Below are 17,003 nucleotides of genomic sequence, written 5' to 3'. Positions count from 1 at the left end.
TAAGTTTATGCAACTATTCATACATTTCGTTCTGCTGTAAGAAAAAGATGCACACATTCTATGTAGGATTGGAACCAAAATTTAAAATAAACGGGCATCTATAAATAAAGGGTGTTTCTATTCCAATCAGCCATGGAGTCTCTACTCAGGCCACTAAGTTAGCCTCCACTGAAGTCATTAAGACAATATTTACTCGAGCCAACAAGAGAGGCTATACTCACCCAGAAACCACTCAAGCTATTAAAACAGGTTTAACACATGTAGTGTTGGCTCGAGCAAAGATAAAGTATTGTATTGTTGGTTACAAAGCAGTGAAGTCTGTATTGTAACCAACAATGAAGACTTCACTCTAGCTAACAACACAGTTTACATTCAATATAGCCAATAACACATATTCCACTCGAGCTAAAAGTACAACCTCAATTCTAGCCATCAAGACGGGAGTTACTCCTCCAGCCAACAATACAGCATTCACTCACGCCAATAAAATGGTCAGCCCTCACTCAATCAAGCTAGTCTTCTATGCTCAAACCTTACACGACCTTAACCTGAATTGTTTAACTCATATCATCTCTCATCGCGTACAAATATACAACAAAATGCAGTTTTGACAGACTGAATTTTCGTAGAAAAGAAACAGAGTTAAACTCTGTCATCACTTTTTGTCTTCTTCTGTGGAATGGAATGTTACATGTTTTTGTGTTTATTCATATTTCATAATTTAAATATTTTAATTTACTACAATAAAATCATACATGATTAATTTTCATGCCGGATTGATATGTTAATAATTTCTTAATTGTTATCAAACTGATGGCAATATGTAAATTGATATTTCGCCATAAGTAGAGGCAGCCAGGTGAAACCACATACGTGGAATTTTGGAAAATGCCTTCTTCTGTAGGTCGATATATTCTTCTGAGTAAAAATAGTTGCCTGACGATCTGTGAATATTCCAAAATTAGGTGGCACCGGTTAAAACCTCGTAGAAAATGATTTTAAAAGATAACTGGAAGATGCATCTTGCTACCGAAAAATTTGTGTCACCTTTTGGAAAAGATGAAAGCGTCAAAGAAGCTGGTCAACGAGCTGTACTTACTTGAATGACGATGGATATTGTCTGAATCGTATCATAACAAACGGCAGTGCCTCACCATGGCCACAACTCTCCAGCTGAAAGTGGTTAAATAGTTAAAGGGTATAAGGGGCAGCAGCATTAACGTGTACGGCCATAATAGGGATTCAAATAGTTACTCATTACAGTATTTCGATCGGTGGTTTCGCGATAAAGAAAACGCCTCAGAGTCGCTGAAATGTAAAGGTGATGCAGACAATCCATTCTGGAGTGGGAAAGCATTAAATATACGTTTGTAGTAGATGAAGGTCAGAAACGTTCCAACCTTGGCCTTCCTGCTGTGTTTTGTATTATTTTTCTAGATATATTCCATATAGAAAACATCATCCAACGATTCATTCCCTTTTTAAGATAATGGCATATGACTGAAGATGCATTTGGATGCTATTTCTAGTGATAGTGTGAACACAGAGGCCACGTTGATTTAATTAAAAACTATCCCGTTATTTAAGGCAACTGTGGGTATTTCCATTACTTAAAAATCTTTGATGCGGTTTGATAGAGATTCAGCGTCTACTTTTTGTAGGTCGTATGACCAAGTAGCGATTTCCTCCTTCACATGACTGTCCAACTCCTCATGTTTAATGCAGTTAAATGTAGGTGACTTGTCTAACAAAGGCAACTACTGTATATTAAAACGAGTGTGTCAAAAACTTGTTATAAATGTGCCCACTTTGAAATATATAAGAGTCTGCTCAGACCTCTAAGAATTTTATCACGAGTAGATCTGTTACGGAGTTTTGGCGAAACATAAAACGGCACTTGGTTTGGCGTTTAAGTCAGATTTAAGTGTAAATTCTTTATTTCCTGTTTCAACCTTCGGCATCTGATAGCTGTCAGCTAATATACTCATTCTAATGTTTCTGGAGAGCTAACTGAATCACATCGAATTCTTACTCAGATATTATCACTTGCGAGTCGTTAATTAACAGATTTCAGTTGGTGACGTTAGACGTAATATTTACAAACTTCACATCGTCAATGCATGGATTCTTTACAACCTTTATTGGTATTGTTGTTTATTGTTGCCGGGTACGGTGTTCTCCAAATATATTGGAGTTTCCATGGTGTTTGGCATAGCATCATTCTGCTCTAGGAGTTGTGGCGGAAATCTCTTTCTTCTTAAGTTCATACTGACTGACCAGATCAATGCCATAGAGAGAGAGAAGTGGGTATCGAATGTCTGTAAATAATAAAACAACCTTATCTTTCAAACCTAAATAGGGGACAGCGACGTGGCTCTTCAATCTGCCCAAATACCAGTCAAATCTCCTTCAAAGCATACACTATTATCTGAGAATAGAACATACCGGACAACGTGATACAAGGAATAATAAGGAGGCATAACTGCTGGAGAACACTGGACTCTCTTCATTTACATCGTTAACCTAGGTTTGAGCAAGAACAATCAGCATGTCACTTACGAGTGGCGGATCTTACTGTGATACACATTTATGTATCGTGTTGCTACTGTAGTAGGAGTGCTGAGTGTGGTTGTAGTTGTTGATGATGATGATGGCGATGAGAAGAAAAGAAAAGGAATAGGAGGATAGTTTTGGTTATTATAATATTAATGGACTGGCAGAATAGTTGGAACCCCGGGCAAAAAGTGCTTAGCAGAATTTCCTCTGTCTTTACGTTCCGAATTTAAGTTCCACCGAGGCCAACTTTGCCCTTGACCCTTTTGAAGTCGAGAAAATATGTACCATCTAATTACTGAGGACGATGTAACCGACGTACTCCAATGCTGGCCTTGTGCCAAAACTTGAAACTGAAGTTTACTACAACTGTGTTGTAGCGGTCGTCAGGTGACTCTGGAAGAATTCTTCAGAGTTTGGTCATATCGTAATTTTAGTGGCAGCGGCTGTTGAAGAATAGATTATTACTGCAATAAACTGGACCAGCTGGCATTTAAGAAGTTTTGAACGAAGCATTGATAAGTTTCACAACAGAACTGCTGTATTTGCTGTGAAATATTCTGCTGTGTGGTAGCTGCAGGTCAAATATGACTAACATTTCTGCTTTTAATTTCATTTGGAAACTTCAAGTTTGTTTTAGTTTTCTAGTTTATTGTAGATGTCCGAGAAAAACGATACAAAAGAACATGCTTCAAAATGGGTTACAATGTTATATTGACGTGGATGATACTGTTTAAGAGGTCGCTGTCTCCTTCAGTGACAGAATCGTTTCCTCTCGTTAAATATGAACGGCTGAGTTTCGATTGGCTGTTTGGTTTATTATCGATTAGCTAGACTTTTATATCTCATAGTGAAATATAAGCTAAAGCAATGCGAACAAAAAACATTGTAAAACTATCTTGAATTTTGATCTGCTAAAACAACGATGAGATATAGTGTCTTATCTTTATCTTTGATCTACTCCTCCGATCCCACAATGGATTTGATCTATAAGGGGTCGATCTCATCAGGGGCTTATGCTGCTACGTAAAAGGCATTGTATATTCACCAGTTCTAACCGACTACTGGTTCCTATTCTTCGTAAGGTCATCAACATCGTAAAATTTCATATTCCATCAGGACAGGTCATAATGTATTTATGCCTTCCTTTAATGCCCATCAATCAAAATAAATGGTTCTCTACATGGTATTCAATTGTGGCTTCTTGTGCATTTAGCCTCATTAAATTGAGTCTGATCAGAACTAATCTTTTTGAACGTAAAACATTTTGAGCTGAGCGTCTCTGGACTTTTGCGTTTCCCTCTTTAGTATTTTGTTTGGAAAATAAACACCAGAAGCAAATGGCGAAAGAGTGCGGCAGGCAGTATTTATATCTTCTGCTAGAGTTTCCTCTTATTGTTCCAGCTTTGCTGCTACACAACAGAACTGTTTCGATGCAAGATTTGGTAAAGTAACATTGAAATTCTATCATTGACTGATTCCAAATAAAATATTGTCTGCTTCTATTCACGCTAATTGCTGTCTTTGTCTAGAATTATTTCTATTGGCTGTCGTGTCGTCACACAGAACACAAATCTGTAACAATAACAGTTTGCGATGCTGTGATAATATATATATATATGTGTGTGTGTGTGTGTGTTTGTGTGTGTGAGTGAGTGAGTGAGTGTGTGTGTGTGTCACTTTGGAGTTGAGGTCACCAAGAAACATTGTTTTGGTTTTTAATTCATTGATTCTTTGTCCCACTTTTAAAGATGTGCAGCAAAATGATATTAGTGTACAGAATAAGAGAGCAGAGAGAGAGAGAGAGAGAGAGAGAGTTGTGGAGAGAAACAAAGAATGAAAATGAGATACAGAGTGAGGGAGAGTGTGAGTGAGAAAAAGATTGAGAAAGAAATAGTGGTGGGAGAGAAAGAGAATTCGGCACAGAGAGATAGAAGTGTTGGAGAGCGCACGAGGAGGTAAATATGAGATGATGAGTGAAAGGTAAAGATGAGATCTAGAGAGAGAGAGGGGGGGGAGAAAACTAAAGAGAGAATGATAAGAGAAATAGGTGAAGATTGCGAGAGATAAAGAGAAAAAATAGAATGAGGCAACGAGAGAGTGAGAGAGAGAGATAGAGAGAGAATGAAAGTGTGAGAGAGAAGTGAGGATGAACGGATTTAGGAGGAAAAGAGAAAAGTGAAAGGAATGAGTGAAACGGTGGTTGCTAAAAGGAATAAATATAAAAACTAAAATAAGTGAAAGAGATGAACGAGAATAAGAAAGAGAGGAATGAGCAGAAGACGGCGTGTTTATGTTTGTTTGTTTGTTTGTGTAAGGGAGAGATGGATCGAAATCATATTAGCGTGACTGCCATAGAGATGAGGATGGAGAAGAATGAAAAGTGAAGAACTCAATAAAAGAGGATAAAGGGGCTAGAGAGAACTATGAATATATATATGTGTGTGTGTGTGTGTGTGTAAATATATGTATATATGTATATATATGTATACACACATACACACATATACATATATATACACACACACAAATAGGGTTCAATTGTACACAAAACAGAAGAAAAAGACAGGTTAGGGAACAAGTAACAAGTTTATTATTATTTTGACACTAAGGAAGAACGGAGAAGGTTTTGACGTTTCGACCTTCAGCTCTCCGACAGAATGGGATGAGAAGAAATAAATAGGGAGAGAGAGAGAGAGAGAGAGAGAGGAGAGAGAGAGAGAGAGAGAGAGAGAGAGAGAGAGAGAGAAGGAAAATGTGTCAGGATTAACGGTTTCACATAATGAAATGACCGGGAGAAATATATATATATATATACATATATATATATATATAATATATATATATATATATATATATATATATATATATAATATATATATATATATATATATATATATATATATATAGCTTATTCGTGTGGCATCCTGTCCTTGTTTCGTATACATTCGATCCTCTTTCCAAGAAATCTAATGCCCGTAGCTTAGTTTTTCCTTGGGGCTCGCCGTATCGGAGCGATATCAGGATTAATCAGACGAAATTGCTAAGATGATCCGGTTCCCGACTGAAGATTAGAGGCTTCGAATGACCCATCTGTTTTTTTGTGTCGTCTCTTTGTGTGTTTTTGCGTTCTTGTCCCATTTTGTAATTTATATTTAATTTCTATACACACACACACACACCACACACACACACACATATATATATATATATATATATATATATATATATATATATATATATATGTCTTATCTTTGACTGAAGAGGAAAACTCAGCTGCAAATATTCTGTTCCGTGCATCTTGTCGTTGTCTAATTTCCCGTCCGTTTTTTTTCCGTTTACTCTGCTTTCATCTAAATTTCTCCTTGTATTCTTTCTGTTCAACCCATGATACACACACCACACACACACACACACACCACACACACACACACACACACACACACACACACACACATATATATATATATTATATATATATATATATATATATATCTTTTTAAATGGTTGAGGAAACGTTTTGAACATGCAAATAAAACTCCTATTCCATTATTCCGACCACAGCCTAACGATGCTGACTGCTGAACCAGTTTTTCAGGGTTGCATCAAGCCGTACCGATATGTATTAGAATTTGTATTAGAATGATAACAATAATCCTTGGATAAAATTTAACTCGCTTAACCTCCATACAAGTAAAAAAGGGATAAACATCCTTCTGTCATACATCCATTAATGTTATATCGCCTGAAGAAGTGAATCCATGATGATCTTCAGCCCGATGCTCACGGATAATACTGACTGCATTTCAATCATCTTAGGAACACGGACTGTGATCTTTAGAGGCGTGTGATTTGTGAAAAAGAGCGTAGCGGTGCATTAAATGTTTATACATTCCATCCAAGGATTATATATATATATATATATATAATGACGGGTAGCACTTGTGAAACATATGATTTAATGTGGGAATCTAATAAAACTGAAGCACTGACAAGATCGACAAAAATTAAAACTTTCATTGCAGTTCTGTGACATTTTGTATGAAGTAACTCAGAGTATTAGCTCAAATGAATCTTGATGAGGTCTCAGAAGTGTGAAAGAAATATTCTGACCTTTTATAATGGGTTCAACTTTCAAAAAAATATATGAAAAGTGAAGAAGACAGTTTTGCTTTCTTAAACAGTCTTTTTTTCAATGTAATCCCCAGGATCCGATAACACACACAAACACACATACACACACACACACACACAACACATATATATATATATATATATATATATATGGTGCCGGGTTCAGTCTTACTGCGTGGCACATTGGGCACAAAGCCTTGTGAGTGGATTTGGTTGATGGAAACTGAAAGAACCCCGTCGTATATATATATAAACACACATAAATATATTATATATACAGACACACATATATACATGTATACAGTATGTATATACGTTATGTACATTCATGTATAAGCACAAACGCGCGCGCGTATACACATGCGCATATATTTGTCTGCATGCGTATGTACATGTATGTGTGTGTGTGTGTGTGTGTTTATACGTCACCTTATTTCTTGCGTTTCTCAAGAAATGTGTTGAGAAGGAAGGCAGACGTTTTCGGAAATCTCCTTCAACGTGATTCTATGAACAGATATGAAACTATTGATAACGTTTGTAAAACACTCAACGGCAGTAACATTAACAACAACAACAACAACAATTATTATAGCAAGAACAACCACAACAGCCACAGTGACACGATCTGCAATAATCACAACAATATAAACAAAATCTAAAACCCGAACAACAATAACAGCAACTATTATTCTTATAGACCCCCAAAACAAGATGAGATGAAATAAATCGACAACAACAACAAGGAGAGAAGCGACAGCAACAGGAGATGGAAGCATCTTGTAAATTGAGTTATGTTAAACAAGTTCGCTTGTATATATTGTATATAATGGAGAGGAGAGCGAAAAACACACACATCGATGTGCCTAGCTTCAAATATTAGCATTAGAAACGTGTCTTGTGTTTATAATTTCTGCAGAAAATATGAACAAGTTCGATCTGGAATTTTATAGTTCTGGCCAATGTTGGATATTACTCGAGTTTTTAAGTTCAGCCAATAACAGAGACCCTGTGTCTGGTCAACAGAGCTGCAAGAAATAACAACTAAATCTATCTGCAATAACTCCAGCATTTGCAGGCTATGTTTGGTTGTCCTGAAGTTTTCAAGTTGCTGTTCAGCCGATGAGAGCTTGCAGATGGGCAACAGAGATGCTAGAAATAGCAATTATATCAATCTTAAATCATGTGTGGGCAATGTTTGTTTTTACTCATGTTTTCAGATTGCTATTCAGTTAACGACAGAGGCTGCATATGGTTAATAGAGATGTTAGAAATAGCAACCAAATCTATTTAGAATCACTCTCATCCTCTTTACATATTAAGAGAATGCTTACATGAAATATGTCTGCTGTTATTATCGGGTGTGTATGCATTTGTCCTGTGTCTATATCATTCTGTGTGTCGGTATTAGCATCTCTTTTGATGTTTACAACGGTTTAAAGGTAATTTTTGTATATATCCTGACATTTTACGTGTCGAAATCAAGCTGTTTGAAAAAAAAAACTGGTACCAAACTGAAATAAATAATGGGGCCAATATGAACTTTAAAGAAATCGACGCTTCAGCATGTCAACAACTTTTAATATAATAATTTATGTGAGTGTGCTTATTCGAGGGTGTACTGAGAATTTTCTGGTTCTAGGGTACCGCTAAAAGCCTGGCTGGAAGCATTTTACAGGCCTTAGATAAATTAAAGGACCGCTGCAATGTGTGTGGATCTGAGAGAGGAATATGCTAAATAATATCATAATCAACTGACACTCCCGTATTTCTTTTACCCAAATTCAAGAACTTCTTCATCAGCCCCTCGTATTCACTTATTTAGATGCGAAACCAAATGATTTTAATATCATATGTGTAGAATACAAAAAAGTAAAACTGGTGTTTATGTAAGACTTACTTTATATTAAATTTTGTGACGGAACGAAATGTTGGAGACTTGCAAATTTGCTAAAACGCATGAGCTGTTAATTAATGCTTTGTTTAATTATTTCCGTCTCTAATTAGTTGCACCGATGACTTCCTTCACAGATGAGTAACCTTGCCGCTCGCGTATAAGTACTGCGTCTATATCTGGCACCCAGAAAGTGCACACCTTAAAATTGGCATCAAATCAGTACTTAGTAAACACAGAGTTTTGAATATTTTCTTGGCTCTAACTCAACATTTATATGCACTTAAAGACATATATTTACTGGTATGTTATTATTCTTCCCGCACCCTCGCATGCTCATTCTCCCAAAACTCTCTCTCACACACTCCTATATACACACATACACTCATACATAATAGCAAATAAATAGTTGGCGATTACGTCTTCATCAGAAAAAAAGACATATTTAGTTTGTTGTAATATTATATCTATATTACGATCCATAAAAAATAAACTACAGAATGGAAGAGAGGCTGATTTCTCTTGACTTCTAGACTTCCTACACTCCTATTAGTTTCTCTGTAATCAATAGTAAATGGTTTCCGGGCAGACTGCGTATGGTCTCTCCCTCTCTCTCTCTCTTCCTTTCTCTTTCTCCTTCTCCCTCTCTTCCTTTCTTTCTCCCTTACTCTCTCTCTCTTCATTTCAATCTATCTATCTATCTATCTATCTATCTATCTATCTATCTATCTATCTATCTATCTATCTATCTATCTATCTGTCTGTCTGTCTGTCTGTCTGTCTGTATGTCTGTCTGTCTCTCTGACTGTCTGTACGTGTGTGTGTGGTGTGTGTGTGTATATACATATATATATATATATACATATATATATATATATACATATATATATATATACATACATATATATATGTATGTGTGTGCGTGTGTGTGTATGTGTGTATGCATTATAGAGGTTTGTATCTTTGTGGTAAGTGTGTTGTGCTCATGATAGTAAGATTATAGTTTCGATTCCCAGACCAGGCCATGCGTTGTTCTCATGAGCAAAACACTGAGTTTCCCGTTGCTCCAGTATAGTCAGTTGGCAAAACTGCGTAACCCTGCACGAGAAGGGCATCCCACCCAGGAAGAGAATATATATAAGGCACAGTTTCGAAGAACATACAACTCGGGAAGGCTGTGTCTGTCTGTTTGCCTCTCCGTTTCTCTGTCTCTGTCACTCACATTCCACTCACAAAGGCTTTGATCATCCCCATGCTATAGTAGAAGATGCTCGCCAAACGTGCCACGCAGTGGGACTGAACCCGGAAACATGCGTTTAGAAAAGCAAGCTTCTTACCACGCAGCACTCCTGAGCTATATATGATATATCAAATATTATAAATGTATTTCATATATGATATGTTTGTCTGGATGTGTGTGTTGTTTCTTTCTCTGTTTGTTTCTGTCGAAGTGGGTAGGCTCGAAACGTTGAAGACGTTTCACTTCCCGAGCGTTAAACTAATGCATCTGCTTGTAGTCTATACTACCGCAGAGTATTTCTTTCAATGATATGTGTGTGCGCGCGTGTTCGAGTATGTCTATGTCTAACGATCGATTTAATATACACGCAAGATGAGTCATGATTTCCCCTGTCCTCTGCTCTCCTATCTTCCCCATTTCTTTGAAGTAAATGTTGTCATCGTCATCTTCAGAAACAAAGGATGAAAAAACATTAGCAAAGTTTGGTATTTTTCTTGAATAAGAGTTTTAGCCATCATTATGTGAATGTCTCCCAGTTTTTTTTCTTCTCGAATTCTCACCGGAGAGATAGAGTGGATTTCCTGACTAGGAACGAGGTGTTTCACTGAAAATTAGCCACAAACAGGGTAATCTTGTATGTATGTATGTATGTATGTATGTATGTACGTATGCATGCATGTAAGTATGGATGTAGGTAGGTATGTCATTTTTCAGTTTAATTTCAATATTTCTTGCCAATAGACAAAGAGCCGGTCTCTAACCTGGATTCAAGGCTCCTTCATTGGAATTTTACCAGCAACAACAGGGAACTATTGTATGTATGTATGTATGTATGTATGTATGTATGTATGTATGTATGTATGTATGTATGTATGTATGTATGTATGTGTACAGATTTGTATGTTTTGCTTTAAGTATGTATTCTCATGCATCTAGTGGCCTATCTAGACATGCTCATATATATTTAAATGATAAGGTTTTACAGATTTTTACAGTTCCAGTGATGTATCGGATGTATGTACGTATGTGTGCGTGTATGTATGCAAGGGTCCTTGAACGCTTTCATCAGAGATGTCTCAGAAACATTCTAAATGTTGGCTGCACCTTAAAAACTCCAGACACACAGGCCCTGAGGACAGCTGATAACTTGAGTTTTGAGGCGATGGTGCACAAATACCGATTACGTTAGACTGGACCCATTATTAGAATGAAGGATAGCAGGATCCCTAAGCTGATGCTATATGGGGAACTTGTGAATGGAAAGAGAACCCGGCAGAAACCAAGGCTGCGATTTAAAGTCTGTGTCAAGTCCTCATTAAAGGCCTGTGATATGCAGGAGGCCGACTGGGAAAGCAATGCTTATCATCGCCACAAACAGAGCAAACAGGTTAAGGAGGGGGTTGACACTTTTGAGAGAGCACATATTCAGCATGAAGAACTTAAGCATGCTGCTCAAAAGCGCACGGCTGGTTGAGTGAATGGGAAAATCTTGGTCTGCAATGTTTGCAGTCGCGTATGCTTGTCAAGAGCAGGGATCATTAGCCAACAACGGAGCCGCAAATGCAAAATATAAGTTAGTCCTAGAGCGCACAATGTTCCTGAAGATTAGCAATGGTCTTACTCGGTCACGAGTGGACAGCCATCATGTATGTATGTGTATGTATGTATGTGTATGTGTTTTTGTATGTATGTATTTTTGTATGTATTTAGATAGGTAGGTACGTACGTACGTACGAAGATAGGCTTATACGTGGGTAAATAGTTAGGTACGTTGGTAGATAGTTTGGTAGACATGATGGTGAGATTGGATGAAACACCCATATAAGCTGTGCCATAGACTGCCCGAAGTGTTTCAAAAACACCTCACATTATTTGTTTCTTGAGCCGTTTTGGAAGTGCAATCACATGAGCTTTGTCTGTTAGTCTAGGGTAACACTGATTAACGGATTTTTGGCTTGAAGGCGTGTCTGGAATCACATCCTAACTATCTTCATCTTAATGAACATGACTGGGCGGTCTGTGACAAATACTTCAACAGAATGGGCCATCTTTGTCACAAAAGAGCATAAATGAGCAATCCTCTTTCGTTTAATTCTTTCTTTCTTTCTTTCTTTCATACATTCCATATCTAATGATATAATCTATTTACTTTTCTGCTGCAAGAATATCGTCAGATAAATATGACGGAGAAACTATATTTACGTGTTTGTATATCCATACATAAATACACAAAAGTGTTGTGTGTATGTACATGCGCATCTGTATGTATGTATGTATGTATGTATGTATGTATGTATGTATGTATGTATGTATGTATGCATGTATGTATGTACGTATGTATGTATGTATGTATGTATGTATGTATGTATGTATGTATGTAAGTACGTGCGTATACACACATATTCATGTTTTCGATCAAGAGATGTCAAGTAGGTAAACAACAATTATGTAATATAATAAATGTTGAATATAAGATATTGTATTGAAGACAGAGTCAATTGTTGATAAGGACCCAGCTACTTCATGAATCGTCTGCAATTATAATGTCGTCGCCATTTTCATGTAACTGTAGATTTGACAATTGTGAATGGCGGCTCATCTCATCTAACAGCTAGTATAAACCAAGAAGGAGAACTGTTTATAGAGGTAATAAATAATAGAAATTTAAAGCCGATGGAATGTTGATTTCACAAACGACTGCAGTTATGACAGTGAATTATGAGCTGAGAACGACATCTCTGTGTGATCGGTAGACTTGCAGGGTATGACAACCGATATTCCCTCAAATCGCACACTACTCCCTGAAATAAAGAAGCATTCATTGCGCAATATGGAACCTAATACACAAGAATGACAGATGATCACGCCTGGGACATTTTTTTAGTACACTTGCACAGAATAACCACTCCTGCAACTAAACTACGACAGCAAAATCGAATTGCGTTTGGGAATTACGTATGTCGATGTGGGAAAGACTCCTGAGTCATGGCCACCGAATACAACATCTCACTCGTACAATTGAGGGACACATCAATATGATTGTAGTGCAAGCTACACTATGTCAAAGTAAAGTAAGAAGGTTCAGTGTCAGCTGGCCTTACTTCGACGTTTTCATGGAAAATGACTGAAACAAGAATTTTAATTTGGATGAATGGCCGAATATTCCACTGTGAACATTCCATAGGGAATTCTTGACTTTTATAAACAGTGGACAGACCGACGGAGAGAATGTTTTGTGATATATATTTCAGCTCTGTTAGGGTTCAAAACGTGAAGTCATACACTGGAACGGTAAATTGGTGCAACTGTTGAGCCGAACGAAATGTGTTGTAACGTGCTTTCCGGGTCTGTGTATTCTCTCTCCTAATTCTGCGTAGGGATTCATAATCCTTTCGATGATCATATCATTTCCCTTTCACAGCCGACAGGTATCAAGGTGGAGCATGGCACACTAAGGAACAAGTATCCTCGTGGACTGTAGAGAACTTCCATGGTCCAAAACAACGTTGTGCCATGAAATCCGTTGGCGGAATTTGAACTCAGAACGTAAAGACAGACGAAATACTTATTTCTTTACTACCCACAAGGGGCTAAACATAGAGGGGACAAACATGGGCAGACAAAGGGATTAAGTCGATTATATCGACCCCAGTGCGTAACTGCTGCTTATTCAGTCGACTCCGAAAGGATGAAAGGCAAAGTCGACCTCGGCGGAATTTGAATTCAGAACGTAACCGCAGACGAGATACCGCTAAGCATTTCACTCGGCGTGTCAACGTTAGTGCCAGTTCGCTGCGTTATATAATAATCTTGACCACGACAGCTTCTTGCATGGAATCTTACAGGAGTTTTAAGGCTCCCATGAAGCTATCGCAAACATTTTAGATCGAAAGTTTAAAGACGCAACCAATGTTTCATAAGCATTTATCATTGAGGTATTTCTCTAATGGGAGCTGTCTTAACATTGCAGTTCGTTTCCCTACTCCTGGGTCTCGATTTCAGTTTTTATTACCTAGAACACGTTGAAAGTGTCTTCTGTCACATACCCCCGATTTTGAGTTCAACTAAATTGACCGAAAATACTCTTCCGCTAAGCGTTGTAAATGGTGAACCTACCCAAAACCCGGCGGATCTACTACAAAGGTAAAAAATACGGGTAACACTCTTCACGAGATTTCACAGTACAAAGCTGGTAAAGCCTCGTTATATGCCCAAGGCAAGAAACGTTATGATAGAAAGCAAAGAGGTTAAGTGATCAAGCCAAACCTATCTTTCACAAAAAGGCCAAGATCACCATGAAAATTGTCCTTCGAATTTAGTGTACAGAATGTAATTATAGGAAACGCCTGCCAATTAAACGGTGTAAGCACTTCGCCCTTGTGGGTGACAAGAAGAAGGGACAGATGATTCAGTTTTAAAGTGCTTCTTAGGACTAAATGTGAAAGAGAGAAAAAAATAACTTGACGGAAAAGGTGTAGAAACCAATCGAAGGCACATTCCTATACTGAAATGCCACACTTTAAACTGTTGCCATGCTTGACACTAGTCCGTAACAAGGTCTTTAGAAGTCCGTAACAAGGTCTTTAAAAGTCCGTAACAAGGTCTTTAGAAGGGCCTATCCTACTGCGAAGACTTGTAAGATACTAGAAGATGTTTGCTTTTTTGCTGACGCTATCAGAACCAATAAAATATCGTTAGCATTTATCATCTCCTCCAGAGATTCTTGGTTGATTAGAAATTGTGGACCATCCACCAAATTCCTGTGAAGATTAAACAAATGAAGTGCCAGGACTTAAAGAATTATGAAACATCTAAAGAGTTGACAAAGCTGCAAAAAGAGTGGTGGACTCTTGAATCTCCTTTGAATTGTATCTTAACAGAAGAACAGATTATAATGTAGCATCAGAGACAATATTACTGAATGAAAAAAAAAGTTAGTGTGCCTTTGATCTATGATGCTCGATAGGGTTTGACCTGGGGTTAAAGAACAACGATATATAAAGATTATGAGATATTGAAATAATTATGAAAGGAAGAGAGACGCGGGAATCGAAGAGGGGACAGTTAAAAGTAAAAGGGTTTCTGTCACGTGTTACATACACCCACACATTTACGTAATAATAAAAAAGAAACAGAAATCACTTATACACACACCAAGAGACACGCACGCATTTATACACACCGGTGCGTAGACACACTTATACACTCATGTACACACGAACACACGTAGTCTTGTGTTCACTGACACACTCATTCACATACACGCATCCATACATATATAAATATATACAGATATATATACATATATAAATACATACATACATACGTACACGCACACACACATATATATATATATGCATACATACACATATAACCACTCATTTTCCCATTCAGTCATATGTTCAAGCACTCTGTTATACATATACATACACAAACATTCACACACACACCCACGCACACGCGCACACGCACCCTTCTGACCTGCCGCCATTTATTCCGCTCCCCATTGCCACCAACGCTGTTGTCTCTGCAACAAAAACGACGACCAACGAATTCATTGCCGATGCAAACAATGATACAAAAGGAACATCCCTGTTATTAGTGACGATTAACGATGGTGAGGCCCTCTAGTGGCTGGTTTGGACGTCGTGGGGGGTTAGGACGGTGGCTACAGTGATGGCGCTGGTGTTGTTTGTGTTACAGCTATCGTGGTAGTATTACAAATATCGATGTGGCAGTTGTGGTGGTAGTGGCGGTTGTAGGCTCGATGGTTCCTGGTGGTGATAGTGGTGACTGTTTTTGGTGGTGGTGGTCATGGTAGTGTTGATGCTGATGTGTGTGGGAGGAGAATTGGCGATGATAGCGGCATAGGTGGTGGCGGCGGCAGCAGTGGTGGTGGTGGTGGTGGTGGTGGTAATGGCTGTGCTGGTGCTAATAATGGTGGTTGTGATGGTGAAGACGACTGTGGTGATCGTTGTGAAGCTTTAGTGTTGCTGATGTGGTGGTGATGGTGGTGGTGGTGGTTGTGGTGGTGGTTGTGGTGGTGGTGGTGGTGGTGGAGGTGGTGGTATTGGCGGTGTCGGTAGTGGAGGTGGTGGTGTTTTGTGGTGGGTTCATTAGCCAGTGTAATGGTGTCAATCGCGTGATGTCGTCCATCGAAGCTAATCCTGTTAATGTGATCATAAATACAACTTTAAAATTGTTTCCCCCAACGCTTTCATACCAACACACACACACGTGATATAGGAGGGGATGTAGCGAAAGCAATATAGTGAGAGGGAAAGAGGGAAAAGGGGAGGAAGAGAGGGGGAGAGAGAGAGAGTAGGGAATTAAAAGAACAAGGGACATTAAAAGTAAAAGACTGTCCTGGAATCACACACAAACCCCTACCATAGGATCCCTCACTCACGGTCTCAAATACATGCATACACGCACACCCATAACATAATGTTACTCACACATACACACACATACATATACGCATACACACACATTAACGCACTGAAAAATAAACGACATATATACATACTCACAAGGACTCACACACGTATACACAATGGCATTCTTACATACACGCACCAAACGCTCACAAATGTCACACACATACAAACACATATACATACACGCACAGATACACAAACATACACACTCACAAAAACACACTCTGACAATTAAACAATATATACATATTATCACAAGGACTCACACACGCATATACAATGGGATTCTTACACACACTCATCCAAACGCTCACAAAACACACACACACACAAACACACACACACGCATACAAACACATACATACACACTTTGATAATTAAACAACATATATACATACTCACAAGAACTCACACACGCATACACAATGGCATTCTTAGACACACACCTAAATGCTCAGAGAACACACCCACAAACAAACAAACAAACACACCCACAAACAAACAAACAAACAAACAAACAAACAAACAAACAAACAAACAAACAAACAAACAAACAAACAAACAAACAAACAAACAAACAAACAAACAAACATACACTTACATAACGAGATAGAGTGAATGAATTTACGAAGCGAACGGATTTGGGTCTTGGAAGAGAAGGAGACAGAGAGAAGGAATGTGGAAATGAAAGAGAGAAAAAGGAAGGAAGATAGAGCGAAAGGCAAGAAGGGTAAGCATGGAAGAG

At 38.0% G+C, this 17,003-nt stretch overlaps 1 long non-coding RNA gene across 1 annotated transcript; it reads right to left on the bottom strand.

Annotated features, from left to right (window-relative positions):
• Positions 1-531: 531 nt before the first annotated feature.
• On the bottom strand, positions 532-13,978 carry LOC118766569. The gene is made up of 3 exons (XR_005002510.1): positions 13,902-13,978; positions 12,684-12,685; positions 532-542 (listed from the first exon to the last, which is right to left on the bottom strand). It is a non-coding gene; the product is annotated as an uncharacterized LOC118766569 (long non-coding RNA).
• Between the last annotated feature and the right edge of the window lie 3,025 nt (positions 13,979-17,003).

Source organism: Octopus sinensis, linkage group LG16 (assembly GCF_006345805.1).
Source record: "Octopus sinensis linkage group LG16, ASM634580v1, whole genome shotgun sequence".
In the NCBI taxonomy this organism is placed as follows: domain Eukaryota; kingdom Metazoa; phylum Mollusca; class Cephalopoda; order Octopoda; family Octopodidae; genus Octopus; species Octopus sinensis.
This window is presented reverse-complemented; position numbering and strand designations above follow the sequence as displayed.